Source organism: Apiospora aurea, assembly GCF_038362705.1.
Source record: "Apiospora aurea strain CBS 24483 chromosome Unknown utg000011l_segment0_segment0, whole genome shotgun sequence".
Classification (NCBI taxonomy): Eukaryota; Fungi; Ascomycota; class Sordariomycetes; order Amphisphaeriales; family Apiosporaceae; genus Apiospora; species Apiospora aurea.
Window position 1 is genome coordinate 678,829 of NW_027117398.1, and position 11,607 is coordinate 690,435.

Sequence of the window (11,607 nt, forward strand, 5' to 3'; positions counted from 1 at the left end):
TTAATTTTAATATACCGTCGGCGAACATGCCCCTTCTATATTTATTACCTAAATTCTTATATTATTAATTACCCGACACCCCTAAATTCCAGCTATACGCGCCGCAGCTTTTCGATCCTCCGATGCCTATGTTTATACTTAATAAAAGCTACCGAATAGAGAGCGTATAAACTAGTCCCCGGTATAAATTACTATTTAACGTTTAAAGGAAAATTAATAGTAGTCCGGCGAATAACACGTTCTTATTTTATTTTTTTAAGTTAACGAGCTTAGAGATTACGAAATTAAAGAGAAAAAAGTGCCGTGTTTATAAAAAAAAAGTTTTAAACTTTAAACGTTATATAAGTATTTATACCGGCGAAAAGCTTTATATATATATTTTCGACTTAGTTATTAAGTAAAGTTTTCTTTAACTCGAAGGAAACTAGTTTTATAAATACCCTGAGTATAATAAATCTTTCGCTTAAAAGAGTAATATAAGGGTAAGCGTTCTATATTCTCTTTAAATTTATAAGTAAAGTAACATGGTGCGTTAGCTTATGCGCTAATTAGTATAGAGACCCCACACTAGCCCCACCACCCTATTATTAAAACCGATCTGCCGCATCGGCCCTAGCTCGATTTTCTTTTTCCTTTCCTCTTCGTCGTAAATTCTATTTATTTTAAGACTTATTTACAACCCCGCTTTATAAAGACCTAATTACGTAACTATTTACGACCGCCTTTTTTATTATTTAATAATATAATATTCTACTTAACTATTCGAATTAATTAATACTACTCTCGCCGCTTTATAATAAAAAGTAAACATTAACTAATTAACGTTAAACCTCTTAATACTCGACGACCTACTTTAATATAAACGCGCTATAACGCGTAACGAAAATAACCGCGCCTTTTAAGCGGAAATTAAACGATATATACGTTTTAATTAAAGCGCCTTCGTAAAGCCTATTAACGGACCTAAAAAATCCGATAAAAAATTAACTCGCCTTTCCCGCCGATCCTTAAATTAATATAGTTTATTAATTAACCTAAAAATCGAATAAATATAAACCGCTTAAAATAACCCCGATAACGCAGGAAACGAACAAGGTTTTTATACTTTTACCGACTTTAAACGATTATAAAAAAAGGCCTAATTTTTATAATATAACACTATAATTAATAACTTAAACGGCGACGATTTTTAAACTCGGTTAAACACCTTATTTAATCGATATACCCGCGACGATAATAAAGCTACCTTCCCTTTCGCCTCGTAAATTAAGATTAAAAAAGTTAAATAGCTTTTTTAAAAGCGGACTTATCGCCCTTAACGAGTTTAAAAAAATATATAATAACCTAAACGAACTGTTTTAAAAAATACGCCTTATATTTTTATTAAATTATGCTTATACGGTATAAATATCCGATTTTTACGTTAAAACCCGCCGGGTAAACTCCTAATTAAAATTAACCATTACTTGGGCTAAACACTTAACTTCGCTCCCTTTTTTCGATTATTACGATATTTATAAAAACGAAAACCTAATAAAAAAGCAGCTTAAAATTAACGGATTAAACGGTAAACTCGACTCGTTAAAAATTACCTTAAAAAAATTAACCAAAGCCTATAACGAAGCCGTTGCTGCCCGGGAATAAGTAGAGGTAACTATAAACGACTTAATCACCGACCTTATAAAGGCTAATATCGAATCGGCGGACCGATTAAAATAACTATATAACGCTTAAGCCGCCGTTACCCGATTAATTATAAATAAACGTAATAATATTCCCTTTACGATTATTAACGATAAAAGCACTCGTTATAAAAGAAATCGTAAAATTAAAGTCGACGACTTTTATAGCGATAAAAATAAGGATAAAGTTCTTTTCGAAGTCTAATTCTATTAAATTAAAGATATACGAACTAAAAATACTAACCATTTTTTTTCAATAGTTAAGTATTTAACGCTATTCGTAATTACGTAAAAAACGATACTATTCGTAAACTTTTACCTTTCCTCCGAAATTACCACCCTAATCGTATTATTACTACCGACGAGCTCCTCGACTACTTTTAAAAACAATATTTCGACTATACCTCTCGCGAAAAAGTAAAAAAAAAGTACGATCAACTAGAAATAATTTCTTTAACCGGCTATTAAAAATTCTTTTCCGATTTCGTTAAATTAGCCGGAAAAAAAAACTCCCCCGTGTTTCTTAAAAAGAGAGTTTCCACGATAAACTTATACCCCGCGTTATAATTATTACCGCTATAATATATTTTAATAAAACTATCGATTTTAACGCTTACGCTAAACACTATAAATAAATAGTTTAAAGCTTCGTAAACGCGAACGAAAAAAAAAAAACGATCCGATAAGCCTTTTTTCTCGTAAACGGGTAAGAATAATTCCCGTAGTAAGAATAATAAAACTAATACCTCTAAAACCCCTATTTTTATTAAGCCTACCCCGCAGGTAAGCATTGTAACGAACGCTATCTGGGTTCCAAAGGAAACCTAGTAAGACGTACTTGGGGTTTATGCTTGGCAATACGAGAGAGTATTTGAACGTGCGATAGAAGTCCACTTTTATCGATACAATGTGCAATAGCCGTAGGAACAAAGATAACTGAGGTGCGTAGACTTGAGGGTATTCACAATAGAGTCGTTAAGGCTGTTTGCCTCACTAATGAGTTAGATTGATGCTTAGATTGATCACTGAAGTAGAGAGTGTCTATATGAAATATATAGGGAACGTCCATCGTTATATATCCAATCCCTCTTTTACTGATCGCGCCTGGTTAGCGATCACCACTGATCACGCTTGGTGTTGCTCAGTGATCACTGCTGATCATGCTTAGTGTTGCTCAGTGATTCCTCCTAAGCCACTACCACGTGATCCTCTTGTCTGTCCATTCCTGTCTGCCCATTCCTGTCTGTCCATTCCTGCCTGTCCATTCCTGCCTGTCCTGGAGTGGCTGCATCGGGTGCTGCCTGTCGTCGTAGTGCTGGTCATCGTCGTAGCTTGGTCGTCGTAGGTCTTGCTGACTAGTGGGGTTGTGATGACTGGTGGAGTTCCGCTGACGGGTGTGGCTTGGAGTTATGCTGGGTTTCTTGTGCAGAGGTTCGGGGTATCGTAGGGCCGTGCCGTAAGGTGGGTCCTGGGCCGCATGGTTGGGCCAGGTCGTAACAAGCATCTCCTCGATTAAAACCTACCCTCCTCCTACTACCGTTAAAAAGACTTAAAAGCTGGTAAAAAAAGGACGATACTTTAACTATTACTAGACTAGCTATCGGAAAACTAACTGCCCCTTAGAGCAGCATAATACCGGAGAACGTAAGTTTACCGATATCAACGAGATCTATTAGAAATACGGAGGAACGTCGCCTAATCTCCCTTTTAATAACCGTAAACTTAATTAGGTTCTCGCCGAGCCGAAAGGATTAAAAGATTAATCCTAAAGAATAAAGACTCCCTTTTAAAATAAATGTTAGCTACTATTAAAAATAACTTAATAATAATACTATTCGATTTTTTATAGAAACTAATTAGAGGACTTTTTTTAATTTTTAAATATATTATAGGTAATAATAGATTATCGTTATTTACTATTATAATACTCGTTAATACGGGAGTATCCGGTTATTTATTTATAAGCGTAAACTTTATAGGTAGAGTAATTAAATAATTAGGTACGAAACGAGTAATTATTTTTTAACCTTACGAAATTAAGGGTTTCGACGGTAAACCTTTTTAGTTTTTTAACGTAGTAATGTTCGTTAACCTACGAATTTATTACCGAAGTACCGGGCAGGTCTTTTTCGTAGTAATTAATATAGGATATAACTTTATTATTAAACGGAAGTAGTTCGAGGAACACGACGTCGTTATTCGCCCGAAAACTCGCTATTTAAACTACCTTAATAATTAAAACCCTATTAAAAATACGGATATACCGGTAAACGAGGTAGGTATATTATTACGATATTCGAGCTATTAAAAAAATGCGAATATTAAAAATAAAGCTTTGGAAGCCTAAATTAAAAAGAATAAACGGGAATAAAACGGCCAACTTTCCTAATTAAAAGCCCGCTTTACGCAAGGGGAAGGTACGCGGTTACCTAGTATTTTTAATCCCCTCGCTAAAAAAAAGAAATCCAAATCCCGAAAATCCGTCCGCGTATTATTTACCGGCTAAATAAAGGAATAATTAAAATATAGCGTAATTTTAACGATAAGCTACGGAAATTAAAGTAGTTTAATAATAATCGCGAATAAACGTTAAAACGTACGCTTTATTATAATTAAAAGGATAAGCGCGGACCTTATCGCTTCGCCCGCGACGCTATAAGCTGGTACCGTTAATAAACGCCCGATATAATAATTTTAAACGCCTTAAATTTTTATTAAAGTATAAAAAAAAACGACTCGTGCTAAATTTATAAAGTTACCCTTTATTAAATCGATAAGTTTATTTAAAAAAAAGAAACCTTTCGAAATAACTCCCTGCCCGAGAACGAAAATAAGCTGCGCCGAAAAGTAAAAAAATAATACCTAAAGTATATAAAGATTTTTATTATATATTTAATAAAGTATAGTCTAATAAATTGGCTAAACACCGCGGATTGATAAATATAAGATTAAACTAACGGACGGTATAAAACTAAACGACCTGGGCTATAGCCTACTTTATAAGATATTCCTAAAAGAGTTTACCGCAGCCCGAAAGTATATTTCGGAGAACTTTTAAAAAACTTTATTATGTTAAGCGACGCCCCTTAAGCGGCTCCGGTACTTATAGCCTTTAAAAACGACGGCGGACTTCGTTTTTACGTAAACTTCCGGAAACTAAACGCTATTACGTAAAAAAACCGATATCCGCTATTATTAATCGAGAAAACCCTCGATAAAATAACTAAAGTAAAAATTTATACTAAAATTAATATTCGGCAGGCTTTTTATAAAGTTCGTTTAAAAGAGGAAAACGAAAACTTAACGACTTTCCGAACCCGATATAAAGCGTATAAATATAAAGTTCTCCTATTCGAGCTAATTAATAGACTATCTACTTTCTAAAGGTTTATTAACGACCTATTACGGGAATATTTCAATAACTTCTATTATACTTATATCGACGATATCCTTATTTATTTTAAAAATCCTTTCTAACATAAAAAGCACGTAAAAAAAGTTCTCTAAAAACTATTAAAAGCCGGCCTTTAAATTAACCTTAAAAAGTATAAATTTAACGTAATAAAAACTAAATACCTCGGCTTTATTATTAAAACCGATAGCGTTACCGTGGACCCTAATAAAATTTCCGCAGTAAAAAATTAATCCCTACCGACGAACGTAAAGGCGATATAATCGTTTTTTCGGATTTTATAATTTTTATCGCAAGTTTATTAAGGACTATAATAAGATTACTAAACCGTTAACGACGTTAACGAAATCGGACTAGCTATAAATTTAAGGAACCGAGTAATAAATTACCTTTAACGAATTAAAAAACGCCCTACTATAGGCACCAGTTTTCTCGTACTTCGATTACAAAAAAAACGAAGCTCGAAACTGACTCGTTTAACTATATTATCGCTAACGTCTTTTCTTAAAAGTAAAACGATAAGGAATAATACTTAGTCGGGTACTTTTCGGAATTCCTTTAAAAATTAAAGCTTAATTACCCTATTTATAATAAAGAATTACTCGTTATAATTCGAGGTTTATATTATTAACGCGCGGAATTAATTAAGTTTTAACGCTTTAAACCGTTTACTATTATTACCGATTATCGCGCGCTCGAATATTTCGGTATTAAATAGTATTTTAATTCCTAATAAATCCGTTAAACCGAAATTTTAACCCAATATAACTTTATTATTACTTACCGGCCCGGAAAAAATAATACTGTCACGGACGCGTTATTTCAAAAAGCGGAAGAACTAAAAACCCTTAAAGCTAAAAAAGAGAGTAAAAAATACTAAGCTATTTTTAAGCGCCTAAGCCCGTTATTAAAATTTAGTTTTAAAGCCGCCGATATTAAAATTATATTACTAAAGGATAATATCCCGCCCCCGACTTATTAAAGATATTTCTCTTAAATGCCCTACTCGACGCTAATCGATAATCGAAAAACCTCGAAATTTTACGCGAAAAAACGCGTATAAATTACAAGGATTTTATATTAATTAATAAATTACTACTTTATAAAAAAAGACTAACGGTTTTATTAAAAAATAACTTTTAAATAAAGATTATCGAGGATATTTATTACCGAATAACGATTACCCACTTAAAAATAGTTAAAACTAAAAAGCTAGTTTTTTAAAGCTATTAATAGCCGAAATTAATAAACGATTACGATATATTCGTTATTAACTATATATATAAGCTAGCTAAGATTCCACGCATAAAAATACTAAGGAAGCTTTAATTACTCTCGGTGCTTAACTAATCGTAGTAAAACGTAATAATAAACTTTAAAATTATAAACCCCCGAATAAAAAAACGGGCTACGATATAGTAATAACGGTCATTAACCGCCTAACGAAACACAATTAAACTTCCCCTTATAATAAAAACGTGGACGCGAAAAAAGCCGCCCAGCTTTACTACTAAGGACCGTTCCGAATATTCGGACTACCACGAACCGTAATTAGTAATAAAAGCACCTAGTTCACGGCTTTCTTTATAAAAAAAATCTATTAAATATTAAGCATTAAATAAACGTTCGCCTCCACGGTACACCACGATATAACCGGTTAAGTAAAAATTATAAATAAGTATATAAACTAATAGCTATAATTATTTTTAACCTATTATTAAAATAATTAAATTAATACGTTACCCGCTTTAAACTACGTTTAAACTACGATCCCGCATAACTCCTTTAAAGGAATATCCCCTTTCGAAGTAGAACAGAGTTTCAAGCCCTGGAGCTATTTCGATTAAAAGAAGAAAACCTAAAACTTAAAAAAACTTCCTCCTAACGAGAAACTAAATCGAATTTAAACTTAATAAAATATATAAACTATTAAAGAGTACGTTAAAACCGCGCGGCGGGCGATATTAACTTCTTAAAAAATAAAAGAGTAAATAAATAAACACCGAAAAAAACCGGACTTTAACGTAAACGACTAGGTTTATATTAAAAGGATCGCCGGCTTAAAAACGAATTAACCCGGCAATAAATTAGTTTTTTTTTACACTTAATAATTCTTTCGTATTTTATCCCGCGATAACTATATTTACGAACTAAATATTCTTAACTTATAGAGAAACAAAACTTACTATATTAATTAACTCTTTAAAAACCCCGATAACCCGCTGCCCGGACAGGCTCCGGGGCGCCCGGCTAGTGAAATCGTAAACCTTAACGAATCTAAAAGCCCGGAGCATAAAATACTTAAAATTAAAGTATCCCGAACCTATTACCGTAAATTATAATATAAGGCGGATTAAGTTAATTAAGAGGATAACGATACTTAATACCCGGCCTTTAATTTTAAAAATACTCCGAATAAATTAAAAGATTTTTATCGCTAGAACCCCGATAAAACCGGCCCCTTAATACGATTAACGCAATAAAAACTCGCGGCTAAAAAAACCGTTTTAATAAAAATTACCTAAACAATAAATTACTAATATCGAAAAAAATCCGCCGATTAGCGAGGCGAAAAGCTAAATAAATTATAATAAAAAATCCCTGCTTTAACTAAAAAACACCTTCGTTTAAATCCTTTTTAAAACCATCGAGGCGCCGCCTTTTTATAAAAGGGGGTAATAATATAGTGCGTTAGCTTATACGTTAATTAGTGTAAAAACTCTACACTAGCCCCACTACCTTATTATTAAAACCGATCTGCCGTATCGGCCCTAGCTCGATTTTCTTTTTCCTTTCCTCTTCGTCGTAAATTTCATTTATTTCAGGACCTATTTACAGCCCCGCCTTATAAAGACTTAATTGCGTGATTAGTAAACTAAATTTATAAACTCACGGATATTAATATATTAACGAGAAACCACATATTTATATAATTTACGGCAAGAGATTTACCTAAGGTGGAAGTTTTTAATCGTATATAAAAATCTATAATAAGACTAAGAGATTAACTATAAAATTAAGAATTATAATATAAAGTTTAACGTGGTTTACTATTAAGTGGCCCGTATTATTAAGTAGTCCACCTTTACTACTTCTCGATATTTTTATAAAAGTTATTTTAATTACGACGCTTTAAATTAATTAAATTTACTCGCTATTTAATTTACTACTCGATTTTATATACTTTTTATATATTCGCGTATTATAGCCTGTTTCGCCGTAGATTCTATAGCGCTTGCCGCCCGTCGCGCGCCTTTTTAATAAACTACTATTTTCGCTTTTATTAGTCGCTGGCCGTTTTTTTTTTTACTTTTTCGTCCTGTAGCCTTCGAGATTTTTTAATTATAAAGGCTTTTTTAAGCTAGACTCGCGACTTTTTAATTTTTCGGCGCTTTAAAAGGGCTAAATTAGCCTTTTTTAAAGTACGCATCCGATTATATATAAAAGTTATTTTATAGGCTATTTTGGTTATACTTTTCGCTATTTAGTTTACCGTATTTAAAATCGGCGTCGGAGAGCTTCCTTAATAGGTAAACACCCTTTTTTTAATATAAGTAGAGTGTTTAGTTATTTATTAGGGGTTAAACGGCGTTTAAGGGTCGTAGGTACTGGCCGTCCCCGGACGGAATGGGTTAAGTATAGGCGTCCGGAGACGCATATTTAGTTTATTAATTATTTCGTCCGGGTTATAAGGTATTAAGCCGGATACGCTGAATTTAAATTTAATGTTAACTTCCGTAAAAATAGCGAAATATACAGCTTTAAACGCGATAAAGAACTCGAGCTTTATAATATAATTTATCGAGGCTTTAATAAATAGCTCGATTTTTTCGAATAAGTACGCTTTAAAAATAAATAAAGTGCTATATCGAAAAGTTAGAGCAGGTACGATAAATAGGGAGGTATATTAATTATAATAATATCGTTATTTTAATAGTATACTTCGAATTCGGCCGAAATATAGTTCTCGTAGCCGTTGAGAATTAAAAGGCGGTAGCGACCCTTCGTTTACGATTTAGTATATTTATTAAAATACTTATTCTAGTCTAGGTTTGTTTTATTATCGGTTTATTCATTAAAAGTCGGTTTAATTACTTAATCGCCCGGTAAATCGTATTCGGTAGCCTAGTTCGCTAGGTAATATTAGCCCTAAACGATTAAAAATGGCGGGATGTATTAACTTTACGAATTAATATATTTAATCGCCGTTGACTATTCCCGATTACTAGGCTAAACCGACTTCGCTTTCCTACGTTAATCGGCGCGTATTACGACGAGGGTTAACCCGATTATATTTATTATAAAGCCGGTCTCGTCGAAATTTTATATATCCTCGTTAACGATGCCGTATTTAACTTTAATATTCGCGATCAGCTTAAATTAACCGGAAATAACGTTTAAATCTTTATAAAAAGCCTTCTAGTAATCGTACCGACGGTTTATTCAGGTTTTAAGGTCCGGGTTCCGGTTAATAAAACGCTTAACTTAGTACTTATTAACGCGCTCGCCGTTACGCGACGCGGTAAAGAGATTAGCTATATTTTCCACACCAGCGATTTTAGGAGATATCCCGCGAATATTTAGATTAATTATATATTTACGAAGTACCTCTTCTTTATTCGTATTTAATTTATACCGTAAGCATTAAATATTACGTTATAGGGTTCGGTTATAAATTCGGTAACGTAAAATAGTTTTAAGAACGTTGTATACTTTTATAGTATCTCTTTTACTTAATAGATTTAAATGTTTTCGTATCGCTTAAATAGCTAAACCGATCCGGTTTTTTTAATTTAAATTAGGCATTGTGGTTATAAAGTTATTACGCGTTAAAGTTTAATTAGGGTCGAAAAGTAGTGAGGGTAGACTACTTAATGATACGGCCCACTTAATAGTAAACTACGTTAAGTATAGCGGAGGCTTTAAAGTATTTTAACCTCTCTACTTACGAGATATATAATTACTACTAATATTAACGTTCTTTAATTTATATTAAGCTTATTAAAACAATTTTTATACTTAGTATATTATAGAGTTAACGGTAAAGTTTATAAATAATATTAACGCCTTAACCGATAAAAAACGCAAGCTCTTTATTAAGTTCGCCGATATTTATAAACATTTTAATAAGGGAATTAAGGGTCGGGGAAGTAACTATCGAGCCGTAGCGGCTATACACGATTACTCGGTTTTATAATTAACACTGCTATAATTAATAAAAGGATATACTAGTTTATATTATAGCTTATAAAGCGATATATTCCTAATAAACTTTTCCCGTGCTATTATAATACTTATTTTTCTCCGTTATTTTTATTCCGTTTTTTCTTTAATCCTCTCGCGATTAACTATAATATATAATATAATCCGTATATTTAAGTTTTATATAGCTTCGCTGCGCTTATTCTACCTGTGTATATACACGTAAGCATTTATAGGCTTAATGTATTTCTTTATCCGAAATAACGCCTTATATATATACTTAACGCTTTCGTTAAAGTAATTAAGCGCGAGTAAACGGGTATACGCCTTAGGCAGCCTATTAGCGCTATCGTAATAAATAATCGTAGTAAATATAGCTTTACTTAACCCGAACTAGATTATAGCGCATAAAGGCTATATATAACTACGTTGCACGGACAATACTGTGTCTGCCCCTAAGCGAGTATTACCGATCGATAAGGATATAATTTATGAAATCGACACCCGATCGCGGTCCCGAGAAGCCCAAATAGGGGCCCTCCCCCACACTCGCAGCATGGTCCTGCACTCCAGATACCTGTTAACTGCTGATCACCCCACAGTTCCGATGCCTGGAGACAACCTTATCCCAGGAAGCGACGACTAGCAACAGCACGCCCACGATGAGGTTTTCGGCCCTCATTCCATCCTGCCCCACTACTACTATGTAATGCCGTGGCGCTGTATGCTTTAGCTGCACGACTCGCCGACTTTGTGCGAAAGGAGGCGAGTCGTAGAAGCTGTTCCGACATGAGTTCAATACCCTTGAGACACCTGTACTATATTGCGATGGACGCTAACAACATCAACAGTAGGTAGCTTCATCCGAAGCAGGGCCGAAGCCAGAGCAGGGACGAGGTACGGCATGTGAACCATCTAATCAGTTGTGTTCGATGCTGAAAGGCCAGACAGCCGGATTTGCTTTTTAGAGCCGCATTGCGGCAGTATCCCAACTGCTCTTCGGAAGCAAAGTGGATCTCTTCAGTTTTCCAATGGATTGACATCCTGTGTAGTTGAAATAGTCTTACAGCGTCCAGCTTCGGCTTCGATGACACCTGAGCCAGGGGCCCCTTGCCTTCCTCCGTTTCTTGCATGTAGCTAGCATTGAGCTTTGAAAGCGGACTCAACACTAAGCCTTAAGGATGGAGCGTACTGGCTCGTAGCCTAGCTTAAGTTCAACAGCATTAACGTCTATTGCGATCAAGAACAAAGAAAGAAAATCGGTAAGAACGTTTCCGCTAAGCACACGCTTTTGATGCATCAATGATACAG